This window comes from Elephas maximus, chromosome 1 (genome assembly GCF_024166365.1).
Source record: "Elephas maximus indicus isolate mEleMax1 chromosome 1, mEleMax1 primary haplotype, whole genome shotgun sequence".
NCBI lineage: Eukaryota > Metazoa > Chordata > Mammalia > Proboscidea > Elephantidae > Elephas > Elephas maximus.
This window is the reverse complement of record NC_064819.1, coordinates 240,580,779-240,596,605: the sequence shown is the minus strand read 5'-3', so window position 1 is coordinate 240,596,605 and position 15,827 is coordinate 240,580,779. Positions and strand designations below refer to the sequence as shown.

Sequence of the window (15,827 nt, the reverse complement as noted above, 5' to 3'; positions counted from 1 at the left end):
TGGACGGCTGAGATATTTCCAAGCCTGCCTGCCATGCTCCCCTCCCCTCATGCGGGACCTGCATCCTATAACCTCGGCTACTCAACCTACAGCTACAGACCAGGCATTTGCATGGGGTAGGGGCAGGCCTGATAGAAATGTGGAAACTTGGCCCCCTCCCCAAATGAACCAACAGAATGTTGAAATTACTGAACAATATCATTAACATCACATGCAAGTAAAATTTTGCCAAAGATCATTCAAAAATGGCTGCAGCAGTGTTATCAACAGGGAACTGCCAGAAATTCAGGCCGGTTTCGGAGGAGACGTGGAACCAGGGATATCATTGCTGATGTCAGATGGATCCTGGCTGAAAGCAGAGAATACCAGAAGGATGTTTTCCTGTGTTTTATTGACTATGCAAAGGCATTCTACTGTGTGGATCATAACAAATTATGGATAACATTGGGAAGAGTGGGAACTCCAGAACACTTAATTGTGCTCATGGGGAGCCTATACATAGATCAAGAGGCAGTTGTTCGAACAGAACAAGGGGATGCTGCATGATTTAAAGTCAGAAAAGGTGTGCGTCAGGGTTGTATCCTTTCACTACACCTATTCAATTTGTATACTGAGCAAATAATCTGAGAAGCTGGACTATATGAAGAAGAACGGGGCATCAGGATTGGAAGAAGACTCATTAAAAACTTGCGATATGCAAATGACACAACCTTGCTTGCTGAAAGTGAAAAGGACTTGAAGCACTTAGTGATGAACATCAAAGACCACAGCCTTCAGTATGGATTACACCTCGATGTAAGAAAACAAAAATTCTCATGACTGGGCCAATGAGAAACATCATGATAAACAGAGAAAAGTCTGACGTTGTCAAGGATTTCATTTTACTTGCATTCATAATCAACACCCATAGAAGCAGTAGTCAAAAAATCAAAGGACATACTGTATTGGGCAAATCCGCCACGTAAGACTTTCAAGTTTTTAAGAGCAAAGGCATTACTTTGAGGGTTGTCATGGATTGAATTGTGTCCCCCAAAAACACGTGTATCAATTTGGGTAGGCCACGATTCCCAGAATTGTGTAATTGTGCACCATTTTGTCATCTGATGTGATTTTTCTATGTGTTGTAAATTCTGTCTCTATGATGTTGATGAGATGAGATTAGCGGCAATTATGTTAATGAGGCAGGACTCAATCTACAGGATTGGATTGTGTCTTGAGCCAATCTGTTTTTGAGATACAAAAGAGAGAAGCGAGCAGAGAGACATGGGGCCCTCATACCACCAAGAAACAAGAGCCAAGAGAATAGCACGTCCTTTGGACCTGCAGTCACTGTGCTAAGAAGCTCCTGGACCAAGGGAAGATTGATGACATAGACAGTCCTCCAGAGCCGACAGGGAGAGAAAGCCTTTCCTTGGAGCTGACACCCTGAATTTGGACTTTTAGCCTACTGGACTGTGAGAGAATAAACCTGTTTTTTAAAGCCATCCACTTGTTGTATTTCTGTTATAGCAGCGCTAGATGACTAAGACAAGGAACAAGGTGCTCCTGACCGAAGCCACGGTATTTTCAATCACCTCATATGCACGCAAAAGCTGGACAATGAATAAGGAAGACCAAAGAAGAATTGATGCCTTTGAATTACGGTGTCGGTGAAGAATACCGAATATACTATGGACTACCAGAAAAATGAACAAATCCATATTGGAAAAAGTAAAACCAGGTTGCTCCTAAGAAGCAAGGACAGCAAGACTTTGTCTCAAGTACTCTGCACATGTTATCAGGAGGGACCAGTCCCTGGAGAACACCGTGCTTGGTACAGGGTCAGTGAGAAAAAGGAAGACCCACACCGAGATGGAACGACACAGTGGCTGCAAAAGTGGGCTCAAACACAATAATGACTGTGAGGAAGGCGCAGGACTAGGCAGTGTTTCTTTCTGTTGTCCATTGGAACTGACTCGACAGCATCTAACAACAACCAAATGAACTGCAGTCTGTACTTGAATAAGATCCCAGGTGGTTCACACCACACTGAAGTCAGAAAAATACTGCTGTACATTAACCCTAAGTAGCTCTGGTGGTGCAGTGGTTAAGCGCTCAGCTGCTAACAGAAAGGCTGACAGTTCAAACCCGCCAGCCACTCCATGCGAGAAAGATGTGGCAGTCTGCTTCTATGAAGATTACAGCTCTGGAGGCCCTATACGGCAGTTCTATTCTGCCCTTTAGCATCATTATGGGTTTTTTTTACAGTAACCCTATTCACTCAAATCACCACTTCTTTCCTTTATTAATGCATTTATTCAAAAAATGGTTGTTAAAGAAGCTGTTATATTGGAGCACTCCTCTACTTGCCGCGAGTGACAGACATGGCGCTGGCCTCCTACAGGGAAAAGATAGATGAATGGACGGGTGGAATAAACAACAGCTACACAGACAAGGAAGTGACCTGTGCAGAGGCGGCCTTACCGGGATGAAAGCAGCAACCTGTACAGACAGGAAGGCCTCACCCCAGAATGGCTGTCCGGAGCAGGAGGAAAGCCGATGCAAAGGCCCTCAGTGGTGTGAACAACCTTGGCATCGAGGAAGAACGAGAGGTCAGTGGAGCTGGAGACTAGTGGGCACATGTGTGGCTGTGTCTTGTTGAGGGTTGAAATGAGCTAAGTGGAGATTCTGAAATGAACTCTGAGAGCACAGTGGTCTTAACGGTTTAGGGAGTTTACTTATATTCTCCCTTGGGAAAGGCACCTGAGAATTGAGAAGGTAAACTGATTTGGCTCAGAGGAGCACTGTCCAGCAGGAGTCCTCGGCAGAAGCGTGCATGCTATACAAGCATGGAGAAGTGGACTTGTGGGAGGCAGAGAGGAGGGCAGGATGAAGAGACCAGCCAGGAGGCAGGCCAGGCATGAGGGGAGAGTGCCACTACGTGCACCAGGGTCAGGCAGAGAGGGCTGGGCACTTACAGTTTATCCTCTGTACATGTCTATAAAATTCAAATTAAAACAATCTGCAGACATGTTGCTTCTAAGAAGTGCCTTAGCCGCCCAGCACTGCCAAGGTCTTCTGCCCAGAGAAGGTGGATGAGGTGCCTGAGCAACATCTCCTCCTCTGCTGGTTACTTATTTTAAAATTAGTAGTGGTCTGTTGTCAAGTGCTGCCATGTGGCACGGAATGTGTATTCATCATCTCACTTCATCCTCACACTAATGAAGTAAACGTTATTATTTTAATGGTAAAGATGAGAAAACCACGGGCCAGTGAAATTGAAAGACTGAATGCTCAGGGTCACAGAGTTAGTAAGTGGCAGAGCTGTGATGCAAACCCACGACCCTTGAACACCTAGGGAACCACTAATTTAGTTTCTGTCTCTACAGACTTGCCAATGCAATGCGTCTTTTGATTTCTTGACTGCTGCTTCCTTGGCTGTTGATTGTGGATCCAAGTAAAATAAAATCCTTGATGACTTCAATCTTTTCTCCGTTTATCATGATGTTGCTCATTGGTCTAGTTGTGAGGATTTTTGTTTTCTTTACGTTGAGGTGCAATCCATACTGAAGGCTGTGGTCTTTGATCTTCATTAGTAAGTGCTTCAAGTCCTCTTCACTTTCAGCAAGCAAGACTGTGTCATCTGCATAACGCAGGTTGTTAATGAGCCTTCCTCCAATCCCGATGCCCCGTTCTTCTTCATATAGTCCAGCTTCTCTGATTATTTGCTCAGCATACAGACTGAATAGGTATGGTGAAAGAATATAACCCTGACACACACCTTTCCTGACTTTAAACCCATCGGTATCTCCTTGTTCTGTCTGAACAACTGCCTTTTGATCTATGGAAAGGTTCCTCATGAGCACAATCAAATGTTCTGGAATTCCCATTCTTCGCAGTGCTATCCATAGTTGTTATGATTCACACAGTCGAATGCCTTTGCATAGTCAATAAAACACAGGTAAACATCCTTCTGGTATTCTCTGCTTTCAGCCAGGATCCATCTGACATCAGCAATGATATCCCTGGTTCCACGTCCTCCTCTGAAACTGGCCTGAATTTCTGGCAGTTCCCTGTGGATATACTGCTGCAGCCATTTTTGAATGATCTTCAGCAAAATTTTGCTTGTGTGTGATATTAATGATATTGTTCTATAATTTCCATATTCAGTTGGATCACCTTTCTTGGAAATAGGCTTAAACATGGGTCCCTTCCAGTCAGTTGGGCAGGAAGCTCTCTTCCATATTTCTTGGCATAGACAAGTGAGCACCTCCAGTGCTGCATCTGTTTGTTGAAACATCTCAATTGATATTCCATCAATTCCTGGAGCCTTGTTTTTCGCCAATGCCTTCAGAGCAGCTTGGACTTCTTCCTTCAGTACCATCATTCCTGATCATATGCTACCTCTTGAAATGGTTGAACACCGACTAATTCTAATGACTGTATATTCCTTCCATCTTCTTTTGATGCTTCCCGCATCATTTAATATTTTCCCCATAGAATCCTTCACTATTGCAACTCAAGGCTTGAATTTTTCTTCAGTTCTTTCAGCTTGAGAAACATCAAGTGTGTTCCTCCCTTTTGGTTTTCCATCTCCAGCTCTTTGCACATGTTATTATAATACTTTCCTTTGTCTTCTCGAGCCGCCCTTTGAAATCTTCTGTTCAGTTCTTTTACTTCATCATTTCTTCCTTTTGCTTTAGCTGCTCGACATTCGAGAGCAAGTTTCAGAGTCTCCTCTGACATCCATCTTGGTCTTTTCTTTCTTTCCTGTCTTTTCAATGACGTCTTGCTTTCTTCATGTATGATGTCCTTGATGTCATTCCACAACTTGTCTGGTCTTCAGCCACTAGTGTTCAATGCATCAAATCTATTCTTCAGATGGTCTGTAAATTCAGGTGGGATATACTCAAGGTCATATTTTGGCTCTCGTGGACTTGCTCTGATTTTCTTCAGTTTCAGCTTGAACTTGCATATGAGCAATTGCTGGTCTGTCCCACAGTTGGCCCCTGGCCTTCTTCTGACTGATGATATTGAGCTTTTCCATCAACTTTTTCCACAGATGTAGTCAACTTGATTTTTGTGTGTTCCATCTGGTGAAGTCCATGTGTATAGTCACCGTTTATGTTGTCAGGAGGGATCTGTCCCTGGAGAAGGAGATTATGCTTGGTAAAGTGCAGGATCAGCAGAAAAGAGAAAGAACCTCAACGAGGTGGACTGACACAGTGGCTGAAATGATGACCTCAAGCACAACAATAATTGTAAGGATGGTGCAGGACTGGGCAGTGTTTTGTTCTGTTGTGCATCGGGTCGCTATTGAGTTGGAACCGGCTCATGACACCTAACAGCAACAACAACAACAACAAAATAGATTTGCCAATTCTGGACGTTTCACTTATACAAAACCATACAATGTGTTGACTTTTCTTACTGACTTCTTTCACTCAGGATGTTTTCAAGGTCCATCCATCTTGTAGTGTGTGTCGGTATTTTATTTATTTTTATTGCCAAGTAAAATTCCATTGTTGTGATACACATATTATTTATCCATTTATCATCTGATGGATATTTGGATTGGTCCCACTTTTTGGCTCTTTTGAACAACGCTGGTATGACATTGTGTCTAAGTTTCTGTGTGGACATATATGTTTTTGTTCCTCTTGGGTATGTTCTTAGGAGTGAAATTGCAGATGACAACACTAGGTTTAGCCTTTTTAGGAAGTGCCAGACTGTTTGCCAAAATGGCTGCACCATTTTACATTCTCAGTAGTGTATGAGGATTCCAATTTCTCCATATCCTTGTCAACACTTGTTATTTGTCTTTTTGATTAGAGCCATCCTAGTGGTGTCATTTAATATTTTTTCCTGTAGAATCCTTCAACGTTGGAACTCAAGGCTTGAATATTTTCTTCGATTCTTTCAGCTTGAGAAATGCTGACACAGGAAGCATTAAAAGAAGATGGAAGGAATAAACAGAGCCACTACACCAAAAAGAATTGGTTGACGTTCAAACATTTCAGGGGTAGCATACAATCAAGAACCAATGGTACTGAAGGAAGAAATCCAAGCTGCACTGAAGGAACTGGCGAAAAACAAGGCTCTAGGAATTGACAGAATACCAGTCGAGATGTTTCCACAGATGCAGCACTAGAAGTGCTCACTCTTCAATGCCAAGAAATTTGTAAGACAGCTAAGTCGACAATCGAATGAAAGAGACCAGTATTGACGCCTATTCCCAAGAAAGGTGATCCAACCGAATGCGGAAATTACCAAACAATATCATTAACATCACACACAAGTAAAATTTTGCTAAAGATCATTCAAAAGCGGCTGCAGCAGTATATGGACAGGGAACTGCCACAAACTCAACCCAGATTCAGAAGAGGATGTGGAGCCAGGGATAGCATTACTGATGTCAGACGGACACTGGCTGAAAGCAGAGAATACCAGAAAGATTTTTACCTCTGTTTTACTGACTATGCAAAAGCATTCAACTGTGTGGACCATAACAACTTACGCATAACGTTGTGAACAACGGGAATTCCAGAACACTTAATTGTGTTCACGAGGAACCTATACATAGATCAAGAGGGAGTTTTTCAAACAGAAAAGGAGATGCTGCTTGGTTTAAAGTCAGGAAAGGTGTGTGTCAGGGTTGTATCCTTTCACCATACCTATTCAATCTGTACGCGAAGCAAATAATCCGAGCAAATAATGGACTATATGAAGAAGAACAGGGCATCTGGATTGGAGGAAGACTCACTAATACCTGTGTTATGCGGATGACACAACCCTGCTTGCTGAAAGTGAAGAGGACTTAAAGTACTTACTGATGAAGATCAAAGACCACAGCCTTCAGTATGGATCAGGCCTCAATATAAAGAAAACAAAGATTCTCACAAGTGGACCAATAAGGAACATCATGATGTTGTTGTTGTTGTTAGGTGCCATCGAGTCGGTTCCGACCCATAGTGACCCCATGCACAACAGAACGAAATACTGCCCGGTCCTGAGATATCCTTACAATCGTTGTTATGCTTGAGCTCATTGTTGCAACCACTGTGTCAATCCACCTCGTTGAGGGTCTTCCTCTTTTCCGCTGACCCTGTACTCTGCCAAGCATGATGTCCTTCTCCAGGGACTGATCCCTCCTGACAAGTCCAAAGTATGTAAGATGCAGTCTGGCCATCCTTGCTTCTAAAGAGCATTCCGGTTGTACTTCTTCTAAGACAGATTTGTTTGTTCTTTTGGCAGTCCATGGTATATTCAATATTCTTCGTCAACACCACAATTCAAAGGCATCAATTCTTCTTCGGTCTTCCTTATTCATTGTCCAGCTTTCACACGCATATGATGCGATTGAAAATACCATGGCTTGGGTCAGGCACATCTTAGTCTTCAGGGTGACATCTTTGCTCTTCAACACTTTGAAGAGGTCCTTTGGAGCAGTTTTGCCCAATGCAATGCGTCTTTTGATTTCTTGACTGCTGCTTCCATGGCTGTTGATTGTGGATCCAAGTAAAATGAAATCCTTGACGACTTCAATCGTTTCTCCGTTTATCATGATGTTGCTCATTGGTCCAGTTGTGAGGATTTTTGTTTTCTTTATGTTCAGGTGTAATCCATACTGAAAGCTGTGGTCTTTGATCTTCATTGCGCTTCAAGTCCTCTTCACTTTCAGAAAGCAAGGTTGTGTCATCTGCATAACACAGGTTGTTGATGAGTCTTCCTCCAATCCTGATGCCCCATTCTTCTTCATATAGTCCAGCTTCTTGGATTATTTGTTCAGCATACAGATTAAATAGGTATGGTGAAAGAATACAACCCTGACGCACACCTTTCCTGACTTTAAACCAATCAGTATCCCCTTGTTCTGTCCGAACAACTGCCTCTTGATCTATGGAAAGGTTCCTCATGAGCACAATTAAGTGCTCCCATTCTTTGCAGTGTTATCGATAGTTTGTTATGATCCACACAGTCAAATGTCTTTGCATAATCAATAAAGCACAGGTAAACATCCTTCTGGTATTCTCTGCTTTCAGCCAGGATCCATCTGATATCAGCAATGATATCCCTGGTTCCACGCCCTCCTCTGAAACCGGCCTGAATTTCTGGCAGTTCCCTGTGGATATACTGCTGCAGCCATTTTTCAATGATCTTCAGCAGAATTTTGCTTGCGTGTGGTATTAATGATATTGTTCTATAATTTCCACATTCGGTTGTTTCACCTTTCTTGGGAATAGGCATAAATATGGCTCTCTTCCAATCAGTTGTCCAGGAAGCTGACTTCCATATTTCTTGGCATAGACAAGTGAGCACCTCCAGTGCTGCATCTGTTTGTTGAAACATCTCAATTGACATTCCATCAATTCCTCTAGCTTTGTTTTTTGCCAATGCTGTCAGAGCAGTTTGGACTTCTTCCTTCAGTACCATTGGTTCCCGATCATATGCCACCTCTTGAAATGGTTCAATATCAACCAATTCTTTTTGGTATAATGACTCTGGGTATTCCTTCCATCTTCTTTTGATGCTTCCTGCATCATTCAATATTTTCCCCAGGGAATCCTTCACTGTTGCAACTTGAGGCTTGAATTTTTTCTTCAGTTCTTTCAGCTTGAGAAACACCGACCGTGTTCTTCCCTTTTGGTTTTCCATCTCCAGCTCTCTGCATGTGTCATTATAATACTTTATTGTCTTCTTGAGAGGCCCTTTGAAATCTTCTGTTCAGTCCTTTTACTTCATCAATTCTTCCTTTTGCTTCAGCTGCTCGACATCCGAGAGCAAGTTTCAGAGTCTCCTCTGACATCCATCTTGGTCTTTTCTTTCTTTCCTGTCTTTTCAATGACCTCTTGCTTTCTTCATATTTGATATCCTTGATGTCATTTCACAACTCGTCTGGTCTTCCGTCACTAGTGTTCAACGCATCCAATCTATTATTAAAATGGTCTCTAAATTCAGGTGGGATGTACTCAAGGTCATATTTTGGCTCTCATGGACTTGCTCTGATTTTCTTCAGTTTCACCTTGAACTTGCCTATGAGCAATTGATGGTCTGTTCCACAGTCAGCCCCTGGCCTTGTTCTGACTGATGATATTGAGCTTTTCCATCATCTCTTTCCACAGATGTAGTCAATTTGATTTCTGTGTGTTCCATCTGGCGAGGTCCATGTGTATAGTCTTCATTTATGTTGGTGAAAGAAGGTATTTGCAATGAAGAAGTCATTGGTCTTGCAAAATTCTAGCATTCGATCTCCGGCATTGTTTCTATCACCAACGCCATATTTTCCAAGTACTGATCCTTCTTCTTTGTTTCTAACTTTTGCATTCCAATAGCCAGTAATTATCAATGCATCTTGATTGCATGTTCGATCAATTTCAGACCGCAGCAGCTGATAAAAATCTTCTATTTCTTCATCTTTGGCCCTAGTGGTTGGTGCGTAAATTTGAGTACTAGTCATATTAACTGGTCTTCCTCGTAGGCATATGGATATTATCCTATCACTGACAGCGTTGTACTTCAGAATAGATCTTGAAACATTCTTTTTGACAATGAATGCAACACCATCCCTCTTAGAGTTGTCATTCCCAGTATAGTAGACTATATGATTGTCCAATTCAAAATGGCCACTACCAGTCCATTTCAGCTCCCTAATACCTAGGATATCGATGTTTTTGCATTCCATTTTTGATGATTTCCAATTTTCCTAGATTCATACTTCGTACATTCCATGTTCCGATTATGAATGGATGTTCCCAGCTCTTTCTTCTCATTTTGAGTCGTGCCACATCAGCAAATGAAGGTCCCGGAAGCTTTACTCCATCCATGTCATTAAGGTCGACTCTACTTTGAGGAGGCAGCTCTTCTCCAGTCATCTTTTGAGTGCCTTCCAACCTGGGGGGCTCATCTTCCAGCACTATATCAGACAATGTTCTGCTGCTATTCATAAGGTTTTCACTGGCTAATTCTTTTCAGAAGTAGACTGCTGGGTCCTTCTTCCTAGTCTGTCTTAGTCTGGAAGCTCGGCTGAAACCTGTCCTCCATGGGTGACCCTGCTGGTATCTGAATACCGGTGGCATAGCTTCTAGCATCACAGCAACACACAAGCCCCCACAGTACAACAAACTGACAGACACGTGGGGGAACATCATGATAAACAGAGAAAAGATTGAAGTTGTCAAGGATTTCATTTTCCTTGGATTCACAATTAACGCCCATGGAAGCAGCAATCAAGAAATCAAAAGACAAATTGCATTGGGCAAATCTGCTGCAAAAGACCTCTTTAAGTGTTGAAAAGCAAAGATGTCACCTTGAAGACTAAGGTGTGCCTGACCCAAGACATGGTGTTTTCAATCACTTCATATGCATACAAAAGCTGGACGATGAATGCTTGAGCCTACTGTTGCAGCCATTGTGTCAATCCATCTTGTTGAGGGTCTTCTACTTTACCAAGCATGATGTCCTTCTCCAGGGAGTATAATCCAAATCTTAGTAATAGGGTGTTTCTGTAACTTTCCATTTGTTGTTAGGTGCCATAGAGTTGACTCCAATTTATAGTGACCTTATGCATAAGAGAATGAAACACTGGATTACATCATGCTTGGTAAAGTAGAAGATCCTCAGCAAGATGGATGTAACACTGCCCAGTCCTGATCCATGCTCACAATCGTTGTTGTAGTTGAACCCAGGGTTGCAGCCACTGTGTCAATCCATCTCGTTGAGTGTCTTCCTCTTTTCCGCTGATCCTGCACTTTACCAAGCATAATATCTGTCCTTCTCCAGGGACTCATCCCTCCTGACAACATGTCAAAGTATGTAAGATGTAGTCTCGCCATCCTTGCTTCTAAGAAACGTTCTGGTTATACTTCTTCCAAGATATTTTTTTCATTCTTTTGGCAATCCATGGTATATTCAATATTCTTTGCCAACAGAACAATTCAAATGTGTCAATTCTTCTTCAGTCTTCCCTATTGATTGTCCAGCTTTCACATGCATATGATGAGATTGAAAATACCATGGCTTGGGTCAGGCACACCTTAGCCTTCAAGGTGACATCTTTGCTTTTCAACACTTTAAAGCTGTCCTTTACAGCAGATTTGCCCAATGCAATGTGTCTTTTGATTTCCTGACTGCTGCTTCCATGGGTATTGATTGTGGCTCCAAGTAAAATGAAATCTTTGACAACTTCAATCTCTCCATTTATCATGATGTTGCTTATCGTTTCAGTTGTAAAGATTTTTGTTTTCTTTATGTTTAGGTGTAATCCAAACTGAAGGCGTTGGTCTTCACTTTTGACAAGCAAAGTTGAGTCATCTGCATACTGCAGATTGTTAATGAGTCTTCCTCCAATCCTGACTCCCCATTCTTCATATGGTCCATCTTCTCGGGTTATTTGCTCAGCATACAGATTGAATAAGTATGGTGAAACGATACCACCCTGACACAAACCTTTCCTGACTTTAAAGCACGCAGTATCCCCTTTTCCTGTCCAAACAACTGCTTCTTGATCTATATACAGGTTTCTGTGAGCACAATAAAGTGTTGTGGAATTTCCACTCTATGCAGTGTTATCCATAATTTGTTATGATCCACATAGTCGAATGCCTTAGCATAGTCAATAAACACAGGTAAACATCTTTCTGATATTCTCTGCTTTCAAGCAGGATCCATCTGACATCAGCAATGATATCCCTGGTTCCACATCCTCTTCTTAATCTGGACTGAATTTCTGGCGGTTGCCTGTTGATATACTGCTATAGCCACTTTAGAATGATCTTCAGCAAAATTTTGCTTGCATATGATATTGTTTGGTAATTTCCGCATTCGGCTGGATCACCTTTCTTGGGAATATGCACAAATATGGATCTCTTCCAGTAGGCTAGCCAGGTAGCTGTCTTCCAAATTTCCTTACATAGATGAGTGAGCACTTGCAGCACTGCACCCGTTTGTTGAAACACCTCAGTTGATATTCTGTCAATTCCTGGAGACTTATTTTTCATCAAGGACTTCAGTGCAGCTTGGACTTCTTCCTTCAGTACCATTCATTCCTGTCATACACTCCCTCTTGAAATGGCTGAACATTGACCAATCCTTTTTGGTATAATGACTCTGTGTATTCCTCCCATCTTCTTTTGATGCTTCCTGCATCGTTTAGTATTTTCCCATAGAATCCTTCAGTATTGCAACTCGAGGCTTGAATTTTTTTTTCAGTTCTCTCATCTTGAGAAATGTTGAGCATGTTCTTCCATTTTGGTTTTCCTTCTTTTTTTTTTTTATTGTGCTTTAAGTGAAAGTTTATATTTCTAGCCAGTTTTTCATACACAAACTTATACACACATTGTTATGTGGCCCTAGTTGCTCTCCCTAAAATGTGAGAGCACACTCCTTCTCCCCACCCTGTATTTCCCATGTCCATTCAAGCAGCTCCCGTGCCCCTCTGCCTTCTCATCTCATCTCCAGACAGGAGCTGCCCACATAGTTTCATGTGTCTACTTGAGCTAAGAAGTACACTTCTCACCAGTATCATTTTATGTCTTATAGTCCAGTCTAATCTTTGTCTAAAGAGTTGGCTTCTGGAATGATTTAGTTCTGGGCTAACAGAGAGTCTGGGGGTCATGACCTCTGGGGTTCCTCTAGTTTCATTCAGACCATTAAGTCTGGTCTATTTACTAGAATTTGAGGTCTACATCCCACTTTTCTCCTGCTCCATCAGGGATTCACTGTTGTGTTCCCTATAAGCGTAGTCATTGGTGGTAGCCATGCACAATCTACTTTTTCCAGTCTCAAGCTTGTGAAGCCTCTGGTTCATGTGACCCTTTCTTTCTACTGGGCTCGTATTTTCCTTGTGTCTTTGGTATTCTTCATTCTCCTTTGCTCCAGGTGGCTTGAGAAAAATTAATGCATCTTAGATGGCCGCTTGCTAGCTTTTGAGATCCCAGATGCCACGCACCAAAGTGGGATGCAGAAGGTTTTCTTAATACACTTCATTATGCCAATTGACCTAGATGTCCCCTGAAACCATGGTCCCCAGGCCCTCGCCCCTGCTACTCTTTCCCTCGAAGTGTGTGGTTCTATTCAGTAAACTTCTTAGCTTTTGGATTAGTTCAGTTGTGCTGACTTCCCCTGTATTGTTTGTTGTCTTTTCCTTCACCTAAAATAGTTCTTGTATACTATCTAATTAGTGAATACCCCCTCTTTCTCCCTCCCCCCCGTAACAATCAAAGAAGGTTTTCTTCTGTGATTAAACCTTTTCTTGAGTTCTTATAACAGCGGTCTCATAGAATGTTTGTCCTTTTGCAACTAATTTCACTCAGCATAATGCCTTCCAGATTGTTCCATGTTATGAGGTATTTCACAGATTCATCTTTGTTCTTAGTGGGTAGTATTCCATTGTGTGAATATACCATAATTTATTTATCCATTCATCTGTTGATGGGCATCTTGGTTGTTTCTATCTTTTTGGTATTGTAAACAGTGCTGCAATGAACATGGGTGTGCATATATCTATTCGTGTGAGGGCTCTTATTTCTCTAGGGTATATTCCAAGGAGTGGAATTGCTGTATTGCGTGGTAGTTCTATTTCTAGCTTTTTAAGGAAGTGCCAAATTGATTTCCAAAGTGGCTGTACCATTTTACATTCCCAATGGCAGTGTGGAAGTGTTTTAGTCTCTCCGCAACCTCTCCAACATTTATTATTTTGTGTTTTTTCGATTAATGTCAACCCTGTTGGGGTGAGATGATATCTCATTGTAGTTTTGATTTGTATTTCTCTAATGGCTAATGGGAAACCCTGATGGCATAGTAGTTAAGTGCTACAGCTGTTAACCAAGAGGTCGGCAGTTCAAATCTGCCAGGCACTCCTTGGAAACTCTACGGGGCAGTTCTACTCTGTCCTATAACAGGGTCGCTATGAGTTGGGATCAACTGGATAGCAGTGGGTTTGGGTTTTTAATGGCTAATGGAAACTGTGGTGGTGTATTGGTTAAGTGCTATGGCTGCTAACCAAAAGGTTGGCAGTTGGAATCCACCAGGTGCTCCTTGAGAACTCTATGGGGCAGCTCTACTCTGTCTTATAGGGCCGCTATGAGTCGGAATTCACTCAATGACAACTGGTTTAATGGCTAATAATCGTGAGCATTTCCTCAGGTAGCGTTACCTGCCTGAATGTCTTCTTTAGTGAAGTGCCTGTTCATATTCTTTACCCATTTTTCAATTGCGTTATGTCTTTTTTTGTTGAGGTTTTGCAGTATCTTGTAGATTTTAGACATTAGACACTGATTGGATTTGTCACAACCAAAAATTTTTTCCCAGTCCTTACATTGTCTTTTTGCTCTTTTGGTGAAGTCTCTGGATGAGCGTAAGTGTTTGATTTTTAGGAGCTCCCAGTTATCTAGTTTCTCTTCTGGTGTTTGTGCATTGTTAATAATGTTTTGTATACCATTTACACCAGGTATTAGGGCTCCTAGCATTGTCCCTATTTATGTGCTTGATCCATTTTGAGTCAGTTTGTGTGCATGGTGTGACATATGGGTCTGGTTTCACTTTTTTGCAGATGCATAACCAGTTATGCCAGCACCATTTGTTAAAGAGATTGTCTTTTCCCCATTTAATGGACTTTGGGCCTTTGTCAAATATCAGCTGTTCATAGGTGGATGAATTATGTCTGGATTCTCAATTCTGTTCCACTGGTCTGTGTATCTGTTGTTGAACCTGTACCAGGTTGTTTTGACTACTGTGGTGGTATAATATATTCTAAAATCAGGTAGTGTGAGGCCTCCCACTTTGTTCTTCTTTTTCAGTAATGGTTTACTTATTCAGGGCCTCTTCCCTTTCCATATGAAGTTGGTGATTTGTTTCTCCATCTCATTAAATGCCATTGGAATTCGGATTGGCACTGCATCATATCCGTAGATCACTTTGGGTAGAAAAGACACTTTCACAATGTTGGGTCTTCCTACCCATGAGCAAGGTATGTTTTTCCACTTATGTAGGTCTCTTTTGGCTTCTTGCAGTAGTGTCTTGTAGTTTTCTTTGTATAGGTCTTTCACATCTCTGGTAAGATTTATTCCTAAGTATTTTATTTTCGTGGGGGCTACTGTAAATGGTATTGATTTGGTGATTTCCTCTTCGAAGTTCCCTTTGTTGGTATAGAGGAATCCAACTTATTTTTGTATGTTTATCTTGTATCCTGATACTCTGCTGAACTCTTTTATTAGCTCCAGTAGTTTTCTTGTGGCTTCTTTAGGGTTTTCTGTGTATAAGATCATGTCATCTGCACAAAGAGATACTTTTACTTCTTCCTTACCAATTTGAAAGCTCTTTATTTCTTTTCGTAGCCTAATTGCTATGGCTAGGACCTTCAGCCCACTGTTGAATAAGAGCGGTGATAAAGGGCATCCTTGTCTGGTTTCCATTCTCAAGGGGAATGCTTTCAGACTCTCCATTTAGGATGATGTTGGCTGTTGGCTTTGTATAAATGCCTTCTATTACGATGAAGAATTTTCCTTCTATTCATATTTTGCTGGGAGTTTTTTTAAATCATAAATGGGTGTTGGACTTTGTTAAATGCTTTTTCTGCATCAATTGATAAGATCGTGTGGTTCTTGTCTTTTGTTTCATTTATGTGATAGATTACATTGATTGTTTTTCTAATGTTGAACCATCCCTGCATACCTGATATGAGTCCCACTTGGTCACGGTGAACTTTTTTTTTTTTGATATATTGAATTCTATCGGCTAGTCTTTTGTTGAGGATTTTTCGTCTACATTCACGAGGACCAATATCCGTAATTTTCTTTTTTTGTGGTGTCTTTACCTGGTTTTGGTATCAGGGATATGCTAGCTTCTAGAAT

General features: G+C 41.6%; 1 protein-coding gene across 2 annotated transcripts in view; it reads right to left on the bottom strand.

The window, feature by feature from the left end:
• The window catches only part of LOC126087884 (kinesin-like protein KIF25), a 44,592-nt gene that overhangs the window by 20,455 nt on the left and 8,310 nt on the right, over window positions 1–15,827 (bottom strand). The gene's annotated exons all lie outside the window — the stretch shown is intronic.